Raw genomic sequence first — 20,348 nt, forward strand, 5'->3', positions numbered from 1 at the left:
GGATTCCAGGGGTTGTACACATTCCAACCACAACCCACATTACGTTACATTAGCATGAGAATGCGGGACCCCTGTCATCCCTACATGGCGGTTACAGCTGATGATGCTGGAGGACCAAGTCTTCCGAGACTCAATAGGAGAGGCCATCAGGGAGTACTTCACACATAATACTGGGACTGCTTCGTCCACTATACGTGCGAATGCCCCAGATTCCATCCCACTATTAGAGGCAAGTAAAAAACACATGGAACTCCTAGACCGTCAGCGCTGTTTGAACTATGCGGCACATTCAGCAACAGCACATGCTAAGGCTGATCGATTTTGGCCCCTACTGGCCTGGTTGATCAAACATGATCAATCCGTAGGACCCATCACTGCAATCCGGTCTCAGGAAGGGAGACTCAAGTATACTCAGCAGGAAATCCACACAGAGTTAACTATGCACTTTACTCAGCTATACAGATCAACCTTGAATGTCCCTGAGACAGACACAAACAATTTTCTTAACAGTCTCACCTTTCCTACTCTTACACCCAACCAGCGTAGGGAACTGGATGCCCCGCTTACACTTGAGGAAGTGAGGCACGATGCGAGCCCTGCTGTATGGTAAAGTCCCGGGTCCGGACGGTCTCCCCCACGAATTTTACTAAACATACGGCGATCTCCTAGGCCCACAGCTGCTTAGGGTATGCATGGAAGCATTACAGACTGTCTCCCTCCCTGACTGAAGCTACTCTGATTACACTTCCAAAACCAGACACAGATCCCATGCACACAAGCACCTATCGATTCCTGGCACTGCTAAATGGAGATTAAAAAGTATTTCATTTCATTTTCATTTTAAACTTTATTTCGGCAGTAAGCCATAAAAGTCAAGCAAGAGATAAATACATATATACAATTCATGATTATTAATAGAAGGTTATTACATACAATTGGCAAGAGATTTGTGGTTATCTCCATGAATAAGCAATACCGCATATAAAACTATAAATAACAATTTTAAAATTAATTAAAAAGCCAGAAGAAAGTTAATTACATGGACTGAAGAGAACAATGCGTCATATACCTAAACAAGAAGGGGAAGGCAGGGCATACATCAAAAATATTTACAATTTGTAACCAAATCGTTTCCTGATAAAGTGCACACTATATAGAAATCTACTCGTGCCAAACACCACTAATTGTGAGGTGTTTGACTTGAATATACGCTCTGCTTCTTTATAGGATCTTACCCCCACATAATTGCAAACGGGTTTGATCCAACAAGCCCTTGGTTTCTTGTATATCGGGCAGAAGAAGAGTAAGTGAGCAACATCTTCTTTAGCCCCTAAAGAGCAGAGGGTGCACAAATCAGGGCCTTTTGCCCCTCCCCAACTGCATGTATATGCATTAATCTGTAGAACCCCATACCTAAACTGCAAATATAATGTTTTTGCTAATGGGGGGCCGATCTCATCCATAAATTGCTCTAGACTAGGTGTATCTTTAAGATTCAGAAATTCCAAAGTCAGTATGCCGGTCGTTGAACTATGCAATAGCTCTCTGTTGACATACGACCAAAATGTGTCCTTTACAAGTTTCCTGGAAGATAAGGTCATATTCTGAGGAGCTTCCCAAAGATGTGTTAGCCCTAATCTCTCATACCACTTTGAGACATACTTTAGCCATGGAGTATTCAAATGGCCCTCAATCTGGGTTATTTCAACCAATCCACTTTTATACACACTCAATTCCGGGGTTACCCATAACCTGACCCAATACAGCAATGGTCTTAATATTGCTTGATAATCTATTTTTTTTAGATTGAGGTCAAGGAATACGGGAACCAAAGGAGTTCTGGTTGGTATTTTAAGTAATCTACGCACAAAGTGGTTTTCCGCTTTTCCAAAGGTATTGTTACAATAGTAACCCCAAACCTCAGCACCATAAAGGGCAGCCGATTGTGCCTTTGCTTTGTATACTTCAAGTGCCGGTGAGATAGCTTTAGAATAGCTAGCTCCGTGCACTTTTAGAATGGACATTGAGTTTTGTTTAAGGGCTAAGGAGCTTTTGTCCATCTGCCCTTTCCAGGACAAGTTACTGTCCAACATTATCCCCAGATAATTAAAGCTCCCTACCTGTTCCAATTTTTTATTCTCTAAGAACAGGTTGCTCCTAAGAGATTTCTTGGGGTTTATGGACATGTACTTAGTTTTGCTAGGATGTATCTCTAGCCCCTTCCCCACACAGTATTTCTGAAAGGTATCAACCAAATTTTGTAAGCCTCTCGGAGTCTGAGAGATAAGGATGGTATCATCGGCAAATAATAATGCCGTGACCGCTTCACCACCTAACTTCGGAGAGTCATGCACACAGTTCCTTAAGTAACTTGGAATATCGTTAACATATAAGAAAAAAAGTGTTGGGGCTAGCACGCAACCTTGGCGCACACCACGATCTACGGGTATGGCCCTTGAAATTTCACCATCCTTTCCCCATCTAATTTTGGCATAGTTCCCTGTGTGGAGCCTGATGAGTTCTTTGAGTAATTCCCCTGGGACCGCCATGTTCTTTAGTGTAGTCCATAGCAAATTGCACGGAACAAGATCAAAGGCGGCCCTGAGATCCACAAACGCCACATAGAGACTGCCCTTCCTTAAATGTATGTACTTCCAGCAGATACACATAAACCTGAATACCTGGTCAATAGTACTAATTTTGGATCTGAATCCGGCTTGATATTTAGTTAGTATTTTAGTCTCTTCAATCCAATCTAAAAGCCTATTTAAAATATGTCTGGCAAAGATCTTTTGTAAAATGTCTATTAAACTTATTGGGCGGTAATTACTTGGATCATAGCGGTCTCCTTTTTTAAAAATTGTTATAATTTCTGCCCCTTTCCATGAATCGGGGATTGGTGTACCTGCCACAATTGAATTGCTCAGGAAATTTATATATGGCCCCCACACTTTCACATCATGTTTTAATAAATCGCCGGGAATTTTATCAGGGCCTGGGGCTTTGCCCATTTTCACAGCTTGCAGAGCCTGAATGGTTTCTTCTAGGCTAAAATGTAAGGGAGCAGTACTCATTTCTAAATTTATCTCATGGTCCCCGGAGGGCAAACTCTCTTTTTTATTAGCATAAAGCTTAGTGAAATGATCACACTATGTATTTTCATCTTAAAAAGTATTTGCAGGTGTTCTGGCAGGCAGATTGGCACCCGTCACTCCGCATCTGGTCCATCAGGATCAGAATGGCTTTGACCCAGCTCTAAACAACTTTCAATATACGCAGGCTTTTCCGGTTAATGCAAAGTGCTACAACGGTTTGGCTGGCAGCAGGCAGCCTAGTATTGGATATAGAAAAAGCATTTGACACAGTTGACTGGCTTTATATGTTTGAGGTGCTGCGAAGATTTAGATTTGGCCCATACTTTTTTAGTTTAACTAAACTATTTTATGGAGCACCTGCTGTGCGTGTACGTCTAGGAACTTTATTCTCAAGCCCCATACCGATAAGGAGAGGAACCATACAAGGGTGCCCCCTTTCCCCATCAATCTTCTCCCTGGCTAAAGAGCCTCTAGCAATAGCCATGCGCCAATCAGCAGACCCCTGGGGTATTCAACAAGGGGAGGAAACACACGCCACTTTGCAATATGCGCATGACATTCTGCTTTGCATTAGGGACCTGTAGGCAATACCCCAGATCATTTCCGACACACTCCAACTATTATCAGGACTGAGCATGAATTGGGGGAAATCATGTTTATTTCCCTTTACTCCGGACGCAGATGTCCCTCATCTGGTAGTGAATGGTGCACTGGTGGCCTGGCAGCCGGTCATGTTCCGATACTTGGGTGTAAGAATATATCATATGAACCGGGATCTCCTGGATGGTAACCTATCCAGAGCGGTTACGGCTTTAAGATCCCAAATTGAATTTTGGGAAACGCTTAACTCTCTGTTGCAGGTAGGGTGGCACTTGTTAAAATGGTGATGCTGCCCAGTCTGCTTTATTATTTTGCTAAACTTCAGATATATTTACCAGAGTCCTTTTTTCGTCAGTTGGAGGAAAATGAGGAGACCTCATATGGTGTAATACGCGCTGCAGGGTGGCGCTCACGAAACTATTTTCACCCCAGACGCAACATGGAACATTACTATCTGGCATCCCAGATACAATGGGTGGGGAAATGGGTGGCGGAACTACACCTTACCGATACAGCGGAATGTGGACCCTCGTAAACGTTAGATAGGCTCCTCTTTATCTTTCACCCCTGCTCTAGGCCGCACATGTCACTTCCCCTCATGGTACAGATAGCTCAGAAATGCTTCCGTAGGGCTATATATCTTACTAGGCATGTCACACCATATGTTCCCACAATCCCACTACTAGGTATGCCTAAGGGGGTGGAGGGGCAGAGTCAGAATGGCAGAACTCACAGTCTGGAAAGACATTGATATACACACACACACACACACACACACACACACACACACACACACACACACACACACACAAGGAGACCTATATGCGGAGGGTGCGCTGCGACCCTTCATTTTCCTGGCTATAGACGAGGGCGTCCCTCCTGGACACTTCCTAAATCATGCCTCCTCTATAGCAACATTGGGGCGTCACTGGGGCAATATCTCGCAAGACCCTCCGACACATCTTATAAACTGGTTTGCAGAATCAATCCGCGAACACACTATAGTTGATCTAGCGCCCTTGCAAAATAGATGGGAGAAATATTTGACATGACCAAACACACCTAAGGAATGGACCAAGTTGCTGGAGAGCCCCAGACAAATTCCCAGAAATGCTAGATTAAGGCTGATACAATTTTATATATTCCACAGAGCATATCTATGCCCAGATAAAATTAATAGATATATTAATAGAACAGATGCTTGTTGTCCACGCTGCAAACTGATAGATGCCAATCTGCTACATATGCTCTGGTCATGCCCCAAACTGCAGGGCTACTGGCACAGAGTGATCCAATATTGTCCACAAGTACAGATAGGGCAGTACCAAACACGTGGGAGGCCTGTATCACAGGGATTTTTGTCAGAAGTAAGAAACACAAAGCCATTTGTACATTTTTAGACCTGGGCTTAAGGCTCGCCACGAGACGTTGGAAAGCTGAAGACCCTCCATCGCTGAAAGCCTGGTCTCATTCCATGCTGAACTGGGCAAAGGCTGAGGCTGTCTCGTTATTAAGGGAAGAGACACTAAGTTTGCGCAAATATCCCATTTCAACAGCCTGGAACACAATCCTGATGGCGCTCCATGTAGCAATAACTCCGGACAACCCCCCTGACATTACCAATACCAATTAACTTAGCCTACTAAATCAACCTGAACACAATATGGTCAGGAAAAGTTAGCAAAGATTATGCATTTTAGGCCCGTATGTAGCATTATGATAACAAGGTCAACAAATCAGAACTTGGGAAATTGGCACTATTGTTGCAGACACGGACCACCACTCCCTACCTCAGCCCACCCTACTCTCCCCTCCCTCTTCACAATTTGTTGTTATAAGTTCTGCTGTTCAATATACAGTTGTTTGATCACTAACCCTGACAATAAGGCAAGGCTGTACGAAGTCATTAGAAATGTGTATATATATATATATATATATATATATATATATATATATATATATATATATATATATATATATATATAAATAAATAAATCAAATACTTGTGCGAATAAGACAACTGTAATATGTTTATGCATCAAGATGGTATAATGCCATGATCATCATTATCCATGTACTGTCTTAGACGTCATTATGATGTATGGATCTTGATTGCTTATATGTTCTCTACTTCCACACCGAGGTAATGCCTCGCATATTCTGATTTCTGAATAAGCCTACTGGTTCTGCATGTGCCGTGAATGCTTGTAATATGTACAACCTATAGCAAAATCCATGTTGCGGGAGGTTGCAAGGGGAAATACCCCATGGAGTGAAATGTTGGAAAGTGTCGTACCTTATGGTGTTTGGGGTGATATGCACAACTTTTGCCTCCTTGTGCTCTGTGAACAGTCATCTTTCTGTACAAATAGGAAGATGTGTCAGGAGTGTGGTAAAGGAAGCAGAGTACATGTGTTATGGTCTTGTGGTACCTTTTTATTTAGTTGCATGCAATTGAGAGTCAGTGTTTTGTTTGAATGGAAGCATTTTATGTTTTTCTAGTGTGCTGCTGGTGATTATTTCTTTAGTTGCTGACATGGTATGGGTATGGTGTGAATAGTTGTATTAATGGACTGAGCCACTGTTTTATCAATTTTTCTTCAATATACGCCAATAGTTTAAAGAGGTTTTTAATATTGTGTTTGGAAGACTTACTGGGTGCAGATTAAGTGCTTTTTTGAGTTTGGCACTGGGTAGTGTTGGTTTGGCCAACTAGTGTGACTCGGTGTGGGATGTGTTGGAGTGTTCATCTGCCTTTGTGTGTGTGGTGCAGATTGTGGACGATGTATAAGGTGTGAGTTGGCTGTGGAGTGTAGTTTTGTACTTACAGGTGGATGTCTGAGTACACTTTGTGTGTGTGTGTGTAGTTGTGATGACAGGATTGGTGTTGGAATCTGGTCAAGGGAATTTTGAATTGAAGTGATATATTGTTAAACTTTCCATTTTTGTTTTGTGCCTTCAATGTGTAGACTTAGGAATGAAGGGAAAACCTTTTGTTGAAAGAAGCCAGTGGGATCAGTGGCCCTGCTGTTGTGTGACTGTGAGTGTGCAGACCTGAGGTGGTAGGAATCCATGTCTGCGGATATTGCAAGATTTGCACAACTTGGAACATTGTGCAGTGGTAATTACAAACTAGCTGAGAGCTAGACAAGCTGGAGATTGAAAGATTGTGAACGATTGGCCCTGTACTTTATATGCTAGGAATGGCTGTTTTTGTTTTGATGTTTGTAAGAAAGGGAAGTGTGTAGTATCCTGTGTGTCCATACACACTCTATGAGCCGGTATTAGGAATGCTGACAATGAATGATGGACTAGAATGTTGATATGTGGCGTGGAGTGGTAGCTACAAGATAGACAGTTGCAAGGAAGATGAACATGATCTGTCTGCTGTTTGCTTTAACTAGGCCCAACATGAAACAAAGAACTTGCTTCCTGCTTGAATGGCTTCATACTAGTGTATGAAGACTCTGCCCACTACCTTCAACCCAGGAACTATCCAGTATGTGTTGTAGGCTGTTCCTGTTGCTCCCCAATGGACCCTACATGGCTGTGATTCTGGCTGCCTTTATCAGTCCCTATTCATGGTTCACTCCTCTCGGCATCCTGTATGATCCCTATAAAGCTTTTACTCTGGCTGCCTGCAACCAGTGCACACCTTTGGGTCGCCTGTGTGTGGCCCTTGAATAGTTCCTAAAGAGCATTGAATCTAGATTGATTTCTCCTGTACATGCCTGTGTGTGGATTACCCCTTACTGCTCCTGGTTGGACTTTCAAGACATCTTATGGCTGGCTGTATATACGAGTCACTCACCTGTCTTTTTTCAAGGTCATCATTGCCTGTATTCAGCACATTACATCGGCTGCTCTTTCCTAGATGGATTCTATACAGACTGCTCAGTGAAGGACAAGAAATACAGTTCCGAGCTAGAGGTGGAGGTGTAGGGCTAGGACAGCTTCCAGTGTCTAAGTTATGACAGCTTGAGTCAAGGGCATGAGAGGAAGCTTGGACAGTTTATGTGGAGGCAGAAGGCACTCACACTGCATATACAGGAAGGGGTCAGCAGCAGAAAAGGCACCGTAGTACAGAATGACACCACATGTGAAGCATATAGTGTATATAGGGGGGTCAGGAGTGGTGACCGATTTTGCGGTGGGTGCAGGTGAGTGCTGTTTTGCTCCTCCTCACCTTTGAAAAGCCATCCCAAGTCCAGTACCCTTCCCATTTCATTCTGTTCATGGATGTCACTGGACCCTCAGCTGTATGCTCTGAATAGGGTTGCCATCTTTTCCATTGGAAAATTCTGGTCATCTGTTCACATTTTAAGATTCTGCAAAGGCCTGGATATGATTCTTGAGTAGAAGATTATGTACAATTTCCTGTATTAATTGTTAGGTCTAGCCTAGCGCAGCGCACATGCGCTGCTCTATGGGAGGCTTCTTGTGAGCACTCCAAACTTTCCCTAAAATTGTCCGTGTGATTTTGGTAACTCTCACAGATTTCATTGGCCATTGCGTGTGTCTTTCAAAAATTAAAGCACGCAATTGGCCAAAGGCGTGTGTTTGTTCCACCTTTTGTCTAAATGTTCACTCCCATAGCGTGTTGGTGTCGGGAGCGAGCAGCGGCGGGCTTTGTGGCACCTGCATTCTTCCCTTGGATCATGTTACTAATGAAAGACAACGCGGTCGCTTTCACGGGCGCGTTTCTTTTTTTTTCTAAGTCACTTTGAGTCTTTATTTGAACACTAAAAACGTGATGCATTGAAAAAAAGAATGAACCGGCGAGAGAATTGTGACGATCCAGTGTCCATTTGAGATGCTAACTAGCTCCTCTTGCATTGAAGGGACTACATAGCGCGCAGAATGATACTTTAAGGACTCTATTGAATCGGGAGAAAAAGCAAAACTCTTCAGAAGGAGCCCAACCCCACTCTGCACATTTAAAATATTTCAAAACAAACTCCGCATGTTTTAAACAGAAGGTCTACGGACAGCCAAGCCACACTTTTAGAGCAAGGACACTGGCGTAGACATACATGGGTAAGAGCACAATACACGACATCTCTACGAAACAAGACGTTTCACAATTTGTCCCTAATGCAGCAGGAGGGAAATGTTTACAATAGCTCCACATCTAAGATTTAAACCGGTTTTGGCCATAAGGCGATTACCTCAGCTCTATTACCAGGAATAGTGGTGGTCGGCAATAGGTGGCCATTATAACAGCGATGGGGGCAGGGCAGTGGGTGGAGTTGGTACAGGCCCATTAAGGGAGGGACAATCAGCACATATCCCGCCAAAGAACCGCCTTTGAACAAAGCAGATGGAGAGCCCCGCCTCCCGCGCCATCAAACTCCAGGCCTCAGCTGCTGCAGGGATGCGGGAGGGTGGGGACTTCTGTGGCAGATGAGTCTTTTGTTCAGAAGCTTCAAACATTCCTTTGTGGCTCGGATCCCCACACCTCAATTCAGATTTAAACAAGCCCTCCAGAAATATTCCACCAAGACCCTCCCGGCATCAAAACAAGAGCCTCCCTCATTTACTATCCAATTATTCGTCCCTCCCACCACACGGACCCGCACCATCAACAAACCCCACGCGCCTTCTAATACAGAGCTCCCGCTGTGAGCTTGATCCCATCAAAAGAAACCGCCGCCCCCAGCTATTTCCGTCCCGTGTACACCCACAGTCAAACGTAACGCGGACACCTGCAGGGCACCCCACCCTTCACGAGGCCCTATTCAGTCTCAGGAGTGCGACTATTGCAGAACTAGCATTGGCATAGCCAATAGGTCTCGCCTTTGGGTCCTTTTAAGTATTTAGTTATGCAGCACAATATCCTTGGTGCAACAACACCAACTGTTGCATGGCTAAACACTTACAAGGTCCCAAAGGCGAGACCTATTGGCTATGTCAATGTTTGTTAATATGGCCATTCTGTCTGTTTACTTCAATTATCACTCAGGGGTCATTGGACAGCTGCAGAACATATTTTAACCCCTTCGCTGCCAGGCCTTTTCCCCTCCTGTGCCACGCCCTTTTTTGGCTATTTGGGGTAGTGCGCACTGAGGCCCCTGTAACTTTAAGGTATCCACGCCAAATTTGCGTCCTTTTCTTCCAAAATCATGGGGATTCTGAAGGTACTCAGGGTTTGTGGATTCCCCTGGAGGAGTCACAGAAATGAGCCAAAATACAGCAAAATTTAGTTTTTTTGGAGGAAAATGGGAAAAACGGGCTGCAAATGAAAGCTTCTGAGTTTTTCCCTGCAAGTGTTATCAAAAAAGGACAAAAGTGCATTCCCTGAGCAATAATCCACATGTTCAATCAAACAATAGTGTTGCTATTTAGAAGTTTCAAAGAGAGTCGAAATGTCCAGTATCTGTTTAGAGTTTTTATTTTCCAATTTTCTTGGGTGTTCACGGAGGACTTTGTTACACCACAAATTCCGTTCTTGAAAAAAGAAACAGCCAACACGTGTTTTGTCTATGGACAAATTATTCCAATATGACTTCTTCAGGGCTGTAACGGATAATTATAAAAACTCATTACCATCAACCAAGGCCATACAAAATTATAGACCAACCACCAAGCACAAAAGGTTGTGAAAAAAAAAAAGGGGGATGAAACCGAGACAACAGATATAAAAGAACTTAGATATGACAAAGATTACCAACCACCAATAGAAAAACGAAGGATTATCATCCCAAAGGTCTTGAAATTAAGCCAAACGCAAAACCAAAACAAAAGTGCCAGCGAAATACCACCAAGTGTTGAGATTATAAGAAATACGTGAGGAGGGGGGGACGGAACCGTCACACAATTAGGTGTTTTAAAGCAAAAGGTATCTCACCCCTATTTAGCGCTATATTCAAACAACTACCAACCTGAGACAAGTATCAAAAGTTCGGGATATTATCCTTAATCCTTCAAGTTCCATAAAATTGGTAAATGTTTTTATATATAAAATCCTATGGAGGAGACAATATACAACACCATTAATTGCCAGTAATTATAATATATCTAAATCCTAGATGCCTTATACCAGGAAAGAAAGGGGGGGGGGGTCACTCACCAAAAGCAAGTATTTTCTCACAAAGTTACAGTCATAATCCTTCAAGCGAAATATTTACTGGGCAAAGTGCCCCCGACATCCTCATGAAGTAATGCCTGATAGAGGGAATGACACAGTATCAGTTTCAAGAGCCCCCACACACTGTAGCTAATGTCATATGAAACCAAATAATACTCAACTAACTGCGTTATTTACGTAAAAAACAGGGTTGTGACTGAAAGGATTACGTATAATCGATACAGTGCTAAAAGAAAAACCGTGTATTAATTAACGTAATGGATTTAAATCAAAATTATAATACATTTACATCTAGTCTATCTCCTCAAATGCCAACGGGAAATTAGGGGGAGCGATAGGGGTCCCAGGGAACGAGCTCTCACCAGCCATATCAGGGCATGAGTCCTCGTCCGATATCTCCCGACCGTAAGTGTGGCGTTTAACATAGACGCCATGTTGTGGTGCTTTTTTTGTAACCCGCGTGAAGGCGATATGAAAATCGGACTAACCCAGCAGTAGGCTCCAATGCAGGCGCCATATTTGAAAGTCCAAGTCTACAAATATGTTATCAATCTAAATTTAAATTAAAAGGCATATCAGAAATTTATCGTCAGAGTGTACAACGTTATCCCAAACGACTTGGTATTTAAGGCATTGAATAAATTAAGCAGCAAATTACGGGTCATTGTTAAGAATTTTATCCATAGCGGGAGCTACCATATTCATATAGGCTATGGAAACGAACAAACTATAATGCACATAAAATAGGCACGATAACCCTTAAGGAGAGGCCTTTCAAAGACGTATGAAACGGAATATACAGTGCAGGTAGGAGACGAAAAACAGGACAGAAGGCACCACAGGAAACAAAGAAAGGGTGAGGGACCAATTAATTAAACAGCAAATTAAAACACATATAAAAGAGCAACGTGGCCTACACCACTCATAAAAACACCCATAAATTACATAAGTAAAGTGATATTCAAAAGCTCGACATGTCTTATGTAATAGGGGCACATTTTTTCGACATCCAAGATAACATACTGTACAGTAATTCTACAGAATATTAATAACCAGCGGACAAAGTAGGATGCAATACATAACAGGGACTAAGCAGATTTGGCAAGTAATTACTAAGTTGATAGTTTGAAAGGTCATACATTCTATAACATTTTCTCAGTACTTGGGCCTCCCACACGAGTGAGGCACCGTTTTTATCGGGAGACCCGGGGGAACGCTGGGTGGTAGGAAATTTGTGTCAGCCCGGTGATGCCACAACTTTCCCACACAAAAATGTGTGAAAAAGGTGTTTTTTTCAGTTAAATTTGAGGTTTGCAAGGCATTCTGGTTAAGGAAACGTTGGGGGATCCACGCAAGCCATACCTCCCTGGAATCCCCCGGGTGTCTAGTTTTCAGAAATGTGTGGGTTTGGTAGGTTCCCCATGGTGGCCGCCGAGCACCGGGCCAAAAACCCAGGTGACCCCCCTTGCAAAACCAGGTCGTTTTGAGGTAGGCAATTTTCATGTCGCCTCAATACGTTTTGGGCCCTTGCCTGTCGCGAGTACTTGGGCCTCCCACACGAGTGAGGCACCGTTTTTATCGGGAGACCCGGGGGAACGCTGGGTGGTAGGAAATTTGTGTCAGCCCGGTGATGCCACAACTTTCCCACACAAAAATGTGTGAAAAAGGTGATTTTTTTCAGCTAAATGAGGTTTGCAGGGCATTCTGGGTAAGGAAACGTTGGGGGATCCACGCAAGCCATGCCTCCCTGGAATCCCCCGGGTGTCTAGTTTACAGAAATGTGTGGGTTTGGTAGGCTTCCCTAGGTGGCCGCCGAGCACCGGGCCAAAAACCCAGTTGACCCCCTTTGCAAAACCAGGTTGTTTTGTGATAGGTAATTTTGATGTCTCCTCAATAGATTTTGGGCCCTTGCCTGACGCGGGCACTAAGCCTACACACGCAAGTGAGGTACCATTTTTCTCTGAAGACTTTGGGGAACGCAGGGTGGGTGGAATTTTGTGGACCCACGCAGATTCCAGAACTTTCCACCACAGAAATGTGAGGAAAATGTGTTATTTTGGACACATTTTTAGGTTTGCAATGGATTCTGGGTAACAGAACCTGTTGAGAGCCAGTGAAGTCACCCCATCCAGGATTCCCCTCGGTGCCTAGTTTTAAAAAATGTACAGGTTTGCTAGGTTTGCCTACGTGCCAACTGCGCTAGGGCCCAAAATCCACAGGTATGCACATTGCTAAAAACAATTCGGAGCCCAGTGGGCTTTCTGCCGCCCTGGGGGGGGGGGGGGGGGGGGGGGGGGAAACAAAAAAAAAAAAAAAAACAAAAAAAAAAAAAATCGGGGAAGGGGGTTTCATCCTGATATGCCCCTAAAGGGGCCTGAAAGACTGTGGCTACTTTTGTGGGGGTGTGGGCACTGGTATGACCATTTTGGGCAGCCCCCACCCCCACGCATAAAAAAGCCTGCGTACTCGCTGGCGCCTAGTGGGCTTTTTGCCCCCCCCAGGGGGCAAATCAGGGGCCACTGCCACCATCTGCCCTCCCGGGGGGGGGGGGGGGGCAGAAAGACTGGAATTTCTCTGGGGGTGGGGTGGGGTATTGTCATGCCCATTTTTGGGAGCCCCTACCCCTACACTAATAAAACCAAACAATCCATGGTTTCTAGTGGGCATTCTGCACCCCAGGGGGGGCCAGATTGGGGGCTACAGCTCCCATATGCCTCCTGGGGGGCAGAAAGACTGTCATTTTTGTGGGGGGGGAGGATGGGGGCATTGGCGTGCCCGTTTCGGGCAGCCCACACCCTAAAAACAATTGCGCAAAAAATATCCCTGGTGTTTAGTGGGCTTTCTGCCCCCCCCCGAAGGGGCAGATTAGGGGCCAATACCCCATCTGCCCCCGGGGGGGGGGGCAGAAAGACTAACCCTATTTTTATTTTTTGTAAAATTCCCTGGTGTCTAGTGGGCTTTGTGCCCCCCCCCCCCTGGGGGGGCAGATTGCAGAAAGGCTGTAATGGTGGCGGGTGGGTGGGGGCATTGGCGTGCCCGTTTCGGGCAGCCCCCACCCTAAAACAAACTGAAAACGAATCCCTGGTGTATAGTGGGCTTTCTGCCCCCCCCCCCCCCGAAGGGGCAGGTTAGGGGCCAATGCCCTGTATGCTCCCGGGGGGGGGGGGGGGCAGAAATACTGTGATAATTGGGGGGTGGGGTGGGGGCATGGGCCTGCCTGTTTCGGGCAGCCCCCATATCTATTTTTTTTTTATTACAATTCCCTGGTGTCTAGTGGGCTTTTTGCCCCCCCCCCCCCCCCCGGGGGGGGGGGCAGATTGGGGGCCGAAGGCTGTAATGGTGGCGGGTGGGTGGGGGCGCAGCCCCCACCCTAAAAAAAACCTAAAAACTAATCCCTGGTGTTTAGTGTGCTTTCTGCCAATGCCCCATCTGCCCCCCCGGGGGGGGGGGGCAGAAAGACTTTAGTAATTGGGGGGGGGGGAATGGGCCTGCCCGTTTTGGGCCGCCCCCACCCCTATTTTTATGTTTTTTAAATTCCCTGGTGTCTAGTTGGCTTTTTACCCCCCCCTACGGGGGGGGGGGGGTCAGATTGGGGGCTCGTGCCCCCATCTGCCCCCCAGGGGGGGGACAAAAAGACTAAATGTGCCCAAAATTATTTGGGGGGAGCAAAGGCCCTTGCCGAAGGGGCAGCTCCCACCTCCCTGGTGTCTAGTGGGTGGATCCCTGCTTGGGGATCGCCCTCCTGTGGCGATCCCCAAGCAGGGATCCACTGGAAAGGGGAGATTCTCCCCTTTCCAACGATACCTCTCCCGTCTTTCTACGTGCTCAGGGGGCTGAGATAGCCCCCTGAGCACGTAGAAAGTGAAACCGAAATGAGCCTATTGGCTCATTTCAGTTTCACTTTCACTGTAATGACCTCGGCGCGACGTGCGCGCCGATCGTCATTACAGTGAAAGGGGGGGGGGGGGGGCACCTCAGTGAGCTGGGGAAGCTCTTCCCCAGCTCCCGAGCTATTTTCACTAAAAGGGAATCCCTCTGGTGCCCGCAAGGAATGCCTCATGACGAGCTGGACTCATCATGGGCACAGCGCGACTGTGCTCCATGACGAGTCCAGCTCGTCATGGGCACACAAGGGGTTAAAGTATTTTCTTCTAACGTTTACTGTTTTAAAGCATGTACTACTAAGGAGAAAAATACCGGCTTTAGGTGATATTGCTAATATTTATACCAACAGGGACATCAAAATACTGGCCATGCCGTGTTAAAGCAGCCAGGTGTGAACCCTAACTCTAAACATAACTGCACAGAGTTCTCAAGTTTTTAAAATTCTTCTCAATCTGTTCATTTCTGATCTTCCATCAGCAGTACATAATATCAACAGCCACGACCAAAGTTTGGAGGAATCCTAGTCTCCAACATGCATTAGACTGATAATCTTGTGCTAATCAGTCGAACGAAGGTGGGATTACAACAACTTTTGGATGCAACTCTAATCTATTTGGAGGGAAATGGGATGATGATAAATATGAAAAAGACCAAAACCCTAACCGTAAATAAAAAAAGACGGAAACATCACACTTGGCATTTAGATGAAGACAAGTTAGAATCGTCAATGATTATAAATATTAGGGGGTATTTTTCAAATCCAAATGGCAGCTTTAGCAATCACGTGGAAGATGTTAAAAGGAAAGGCAATGCGTTCATAGCAGATTTGGGACCATTACATAGAAAACTGGTGGACCCAACTTTAAAACCGTTACTACAAGTTGACTATGCAAAGATATCTACCACTTTGACCTATGGGAGTAAAGCCCTGAGAGGGCGGGACAGTACCCCATTAGATAAAATTACAACAAAGATATGCGAGTGAAGAACACTAAATGGGGGGGGGGGGGGGGGGAGGCACCAGACTCGCAGGTGTCACACAACATTGAAAATTTGGTGGATTGCACTGGATTTGATGGAGGTGCCTCTGTGTAGACGTGCTGTTGGATCTGTGGCTGTGAGAGGGCCCCCCCGATGTTGAACGCACTTATGTGCCCTACATAGCAGGGAAATGCATGTGCGAGGAGGGATGGGTTTTTTGTTCCTGCTTCATGTTCTCATGGACACAGAGTATACTCGGAGGTCCACTGGTCTAGGGATAACACAGGAAGCACAACCCTTATATGAACTGTATGTACCAACTGTAATCTTGCTGCAATACCATCTCATTGTATTTCAATTGTTGAAAACCTGAACAAATGTAGAAAAAAATAAAAATTTGCAAATATCTACAGGATCATCTTTAAACTACCAACACATACGTCTCCTCCCCAGATCAGATTGGAATTTGAATTAGTTAGGAAATCCTTGGCCCGTCAGGCAGCCTTTGTGAATTGCTGCCATAATTTTAAACTAGCAAGCAAGGACTCATTACATCACCACCTTTGACCAGAAATACAAGGCAGGGCCGATCACCAACAAGAGCCTATTTAAAATCAGCTAATATAACCAATTTGGGCCTATCATCCGTATGGGCTCTATCGCTGGGCGGGGCAGAAATTAAAAGAATAATGTCTAGTACAAAAGCCCTGTCAATTTTGGAAGACAAAAAGGCCCTTGCCAGGTGCAGTCATGGATACTAAACTCTTAATAATAATACGCAGCTTAAACCCCAGAGTTATTTTGGTGACCTTTAAAACAACTCAATGAGGGAAAAGATTTTAAATATAGGCTAGGAGTCCTGCCGGCATTGGATCATGCTCTAGCATGGAAAAGAGTAGATGGCCAGTGTTAGACCCATCAGATTCTGGCTGGCTGGAATGCATAGAAGCCAGACAGAATCCACCATCCTAGATGGGATGAATACGATACACTTGTCCAAAAACGCATGCTCACCCTTGGGTAGCTTGGAACAGAGCATTCAAGCTTATCCTAAGGGTCAAAGTGTTTAGTATTGGTACAGCTCCACCCCTGCAACACACCGACTACACTACAAAAAGACTCCACATGTATAAAACACTAGTCTTTGTATTACACACACACTGAAATCAAATACGACCTACACATTGGATATATGCTTTAGTTATATGCAATTGCTGAACTCTCCCATTAGCAGCTTAATGGCATGAACATATATGTACTAGTCATAGGCATTCACCTGACCAGTTATCTCCTCAGCCTCTTCAGCAACATAAACCCAAGAGCGTACTTGCCCAAGGTGTTCATGATCCAAGCAATCCCTCCCACATCATAAGCAACAGAAACATATATGCAGGCTGTTCAGAGGTGTTCCACTTTCCCGCTAACACATTAGCATAGAACATGACATAAAAAATATTGCATACCCTGTACAGTTGTAATGGTCAAGAAAGAACCGGTTTTGACTATGCCTCATGATCCAGACACTCAAACTACACCAGCCCACAATTCACGTTGCACCCGCTGGCGACACTTTGAATAGATTTTCGGGACCACCTAAAGCGGAAGGAAACAGCTACTTGGTTTTGTCCCTCCAGATTAGGCCTTCGGGCACCCAGCAGCACCTTCATGAGAGCGGGATCACTATCCCCCCGTGGGCAAAAGTCTGACACCAGAAACTAGTGCCCTTACAAACTGGAGAAATGCTTCCCCTCAGGCAGAGGTGCGAGCTGCAGTTGCTCCAGGCAGTCATGGGTGTGCATAAGGCAGAACGAGACCCCTCAGGTCCAGTCACGATATTCTTCACAACAGAGTACCCTGTAACGTGGAGCCGGCGACCTCGGCCAGAGGCCGCGATGTCAGGTACTGTTGTCCTCCCTATCTAGAGGGCAGAGAATGTCTAGGCTTCCAGCTTGGGTCCCTTGGACCTGCCACACTTCCCCCAACACCCCTCTGACACCACACCCTATGGAGTGTGAGCTAGCACTAGTTTCCGGTTGCAACAATAGGTCCCTTGGACTTTGCAAACTTCCCCAACACTCCTCAAACTCCTCAAGTTCCGGCACCCACATGGGCAGATGATCTTTATGAGCACACTCCTCTGCACAGCGATTATGGCATACATCACAACAGTCCTTGCCCCAACCGATGATCACTTCCACTAGTTTCTGCCGCACCCTGTTCGGTCCTTACGATCGCGTGGAAACAGGGAGATCCTTTCTGTCCCTGGGATATCGTGGACAGGAGGCTAGCCAACCGACCCTTGGAGAATGCTTGGGGACTGCGACACAACAGCTCGCAATTAGCTGCAGGCCAGCAACATCCAGGCAAAATCCACCAAGTTATAGTCCTCTTCCTGGAGCACGACAAGCCCCAGGCCACCACAAGTCTGCGGACAATCCAGTTTCAGTCCCTCCTGGCCCAATGGTTCCTCTTGTCGATATCCCAGGGATGAACCAGCGTAGTATAGTTCCAATCCCAAAAGCGTCTCTAACTTCTGAAGGCAGAACCCCAGTAGTTATACCCACAATGGCCTTTGAATATGAGATCAGTTTTAAAGATCACCTTTGAAATGTACAGGCCCTCTCTAAATGCTGTTGTGTCAGCTAACCTACCCTGGGAGGCTTGATCAATATCTTTAGTGGGGCCAAGACCCTGCTGCTTGGAATGCAGGTGTCAATTCCATCCCCATATATGCGTCCAAGGAAGAGCCCTCAGATTCAGAAGTCTACAGTCTCCATTGAGCCCCTAGTTTATGGCCTTCTATCAGGAATGCGCAGATGTAGCGGTCCCCACAGCACCCAGATGTGGAAAGGAGACAGGCTGACAGGCACACAGAGCCACAAGCACAAAAAAGCCCACTTTCCTCACGTGGCATTTCCACATGGGTAATGTTGAATCCGCTCACACGCCAGGAGAGGGTTTGCCATTACTAACTCATCAATATCTATACTGCTACTCTTCTGCACGTAGGAAATACTACTGAATAGCCTTTCCACTGGTCCCCCATGTTAATCAATGTGAGAAGCAGGCCCCACCATACCGAACACACTATCCGGTGCCATTCACTACCAGTGTATGTAGCACACACACCCTGTTTCTTCCCACCTCTGCTCCCAGGAAGTACTCCAATGTAGCGAGAGACTTGCAGAACCTTGGAAATCGTTTTTTTAAATCATCAACAAAAGGGGAGCAAAAGAGGGAAAGTAACCAGGTTGTCCTCCACTCACTAAACCATAATACACAAGACCCGATTATGGGAGAACACTATTCTATTTTAGAGTACCAGGGGCAGTCTGAAACTATCTCTGCCAAGAAGCTTGCTTCGCCAAGATGCCAGTCATACCTAGTTCCCAGTGTTCAAATTTAAAATGTTTTGTCAATACACCAAATGCCACCTCATCTCATGAGCAAAACTAGAAAAAGTTTGAGAGGTCAGAAAGTACCTCACATAAGCATCACCAAAGGAGCTGCTGGTTGGTACTCACCAGTTTGCTCACGCTATCATCATTGGTAACTTTCATGACCATGAAGAAAGAAAAAGGGTAGTGTCCTGATTTTTACTGGTGAAGGAAAGAAAAAAAGTGGAAGAGAAGAAATATCGATGCTTATGTCATTCTTAGCCAATCGGACCCCGTGGTGAGAAAGAAAAAAGTTGCTTCTCAAAGCGAAAATGAGTTGTGACTCACTTGGAGGTATACATACTTTATTGATCGCAGTGATCACACTCAGATTAAAAGAACAGCATGTGTGTTAGACCATTTCTGATAGAAAGGCCGATTTCTTTCATTGCCACTTATTTCCGGCAATTTCATCAGGGCTTGAGGACCAATCTCCACCTCACCGATACTTCAAACACAACCTGTGGTGATTGACAAACAATAAAAGAAAGATGGTGCCAAACATTTAAACATGCATTGAAATTATGGTTTACTAGCAATATTGGCAAGACATTAATACATGCGAATGTACGTGGTAATGCCATATTTACCAGGTGGTTGCTAACAGAGTTCATACCAGCAACACACCGTTCAGGGAGCATGCACAACTTTTAGCCATGCATCACCTACAGGAAATAGAAGTTGCCGCTCGTCAAGCTGTGGATATATGTTTATACATTTTATTTTACTTGATGTGCACTGACCATGTCTCCTGGGGGGCCACCCATGTTCAACCTATAATCAATGAGTGCCCACCTCACATGCATAAACCTATACTGCTAGGTAATATTCCAATCCTTTGCAGCACATTCATTTAACGCATCACTGACTGTATTCTGTACTACTCCAGTCTCTGCCGAGCTACCAATCAGATTGCGACAGAACTACGCCGTACTTTACTATGACCGGCGGTATCACACTGTTAATTGACCCATTACCTGGCAGCCCCACTCCCCACATTAGTCCCACCATACTCTTACGCACAGGTGGTCGTCTCTGTCGTGCATTCATTCAGGATGCTGAGAGTGCTCATGCGCTCCTTGAGTGTGACGCGCATGCCAGAAAGACATCGGAAAGCCCGCCCACTGACCTCAATCAGGATTCACGTTCACCCCGTAGTGTGAGACAGGACGCTGGAACAAGTCCTGCTCACACACGGGCCCCATCTGGGAGTGGTATTCTTTACATCCAACAGGTGCCTGGATTGTGACATTTGAGATTCCT

The 20,348-nt window shown here is 45.4% G+C and overlaps 1 protein-coding gene across 1 annotated transcript in view; it reads right to left on the bottom strand.

Moving 5' to 3' along the window:
- CENPX (centromere protein X) overlaps window positions 1-20,348 on the bottom strand; it is a 168,748-nt gene that overhangs the window by 140,895 nt on the left and 7,505 nt on the right. The gene's annotated exons all lie outside the window — the stretch shown is intronic.

Source organism: Triturus cristatus, chromosome 7 (genome assembly GCF_964204655.1).
Source record: "Triturus cristatus chromosome 7, aTriCri1.1, whole genome shotgun sequence".
In the NCBI taxonomy this organism is placed as follows: domain Eukaryota; kingdom Metazoa; phylum Chordata; class Amphibia; order Caudata; family Salamandridae; genus Triturus; species Triturus cristatus.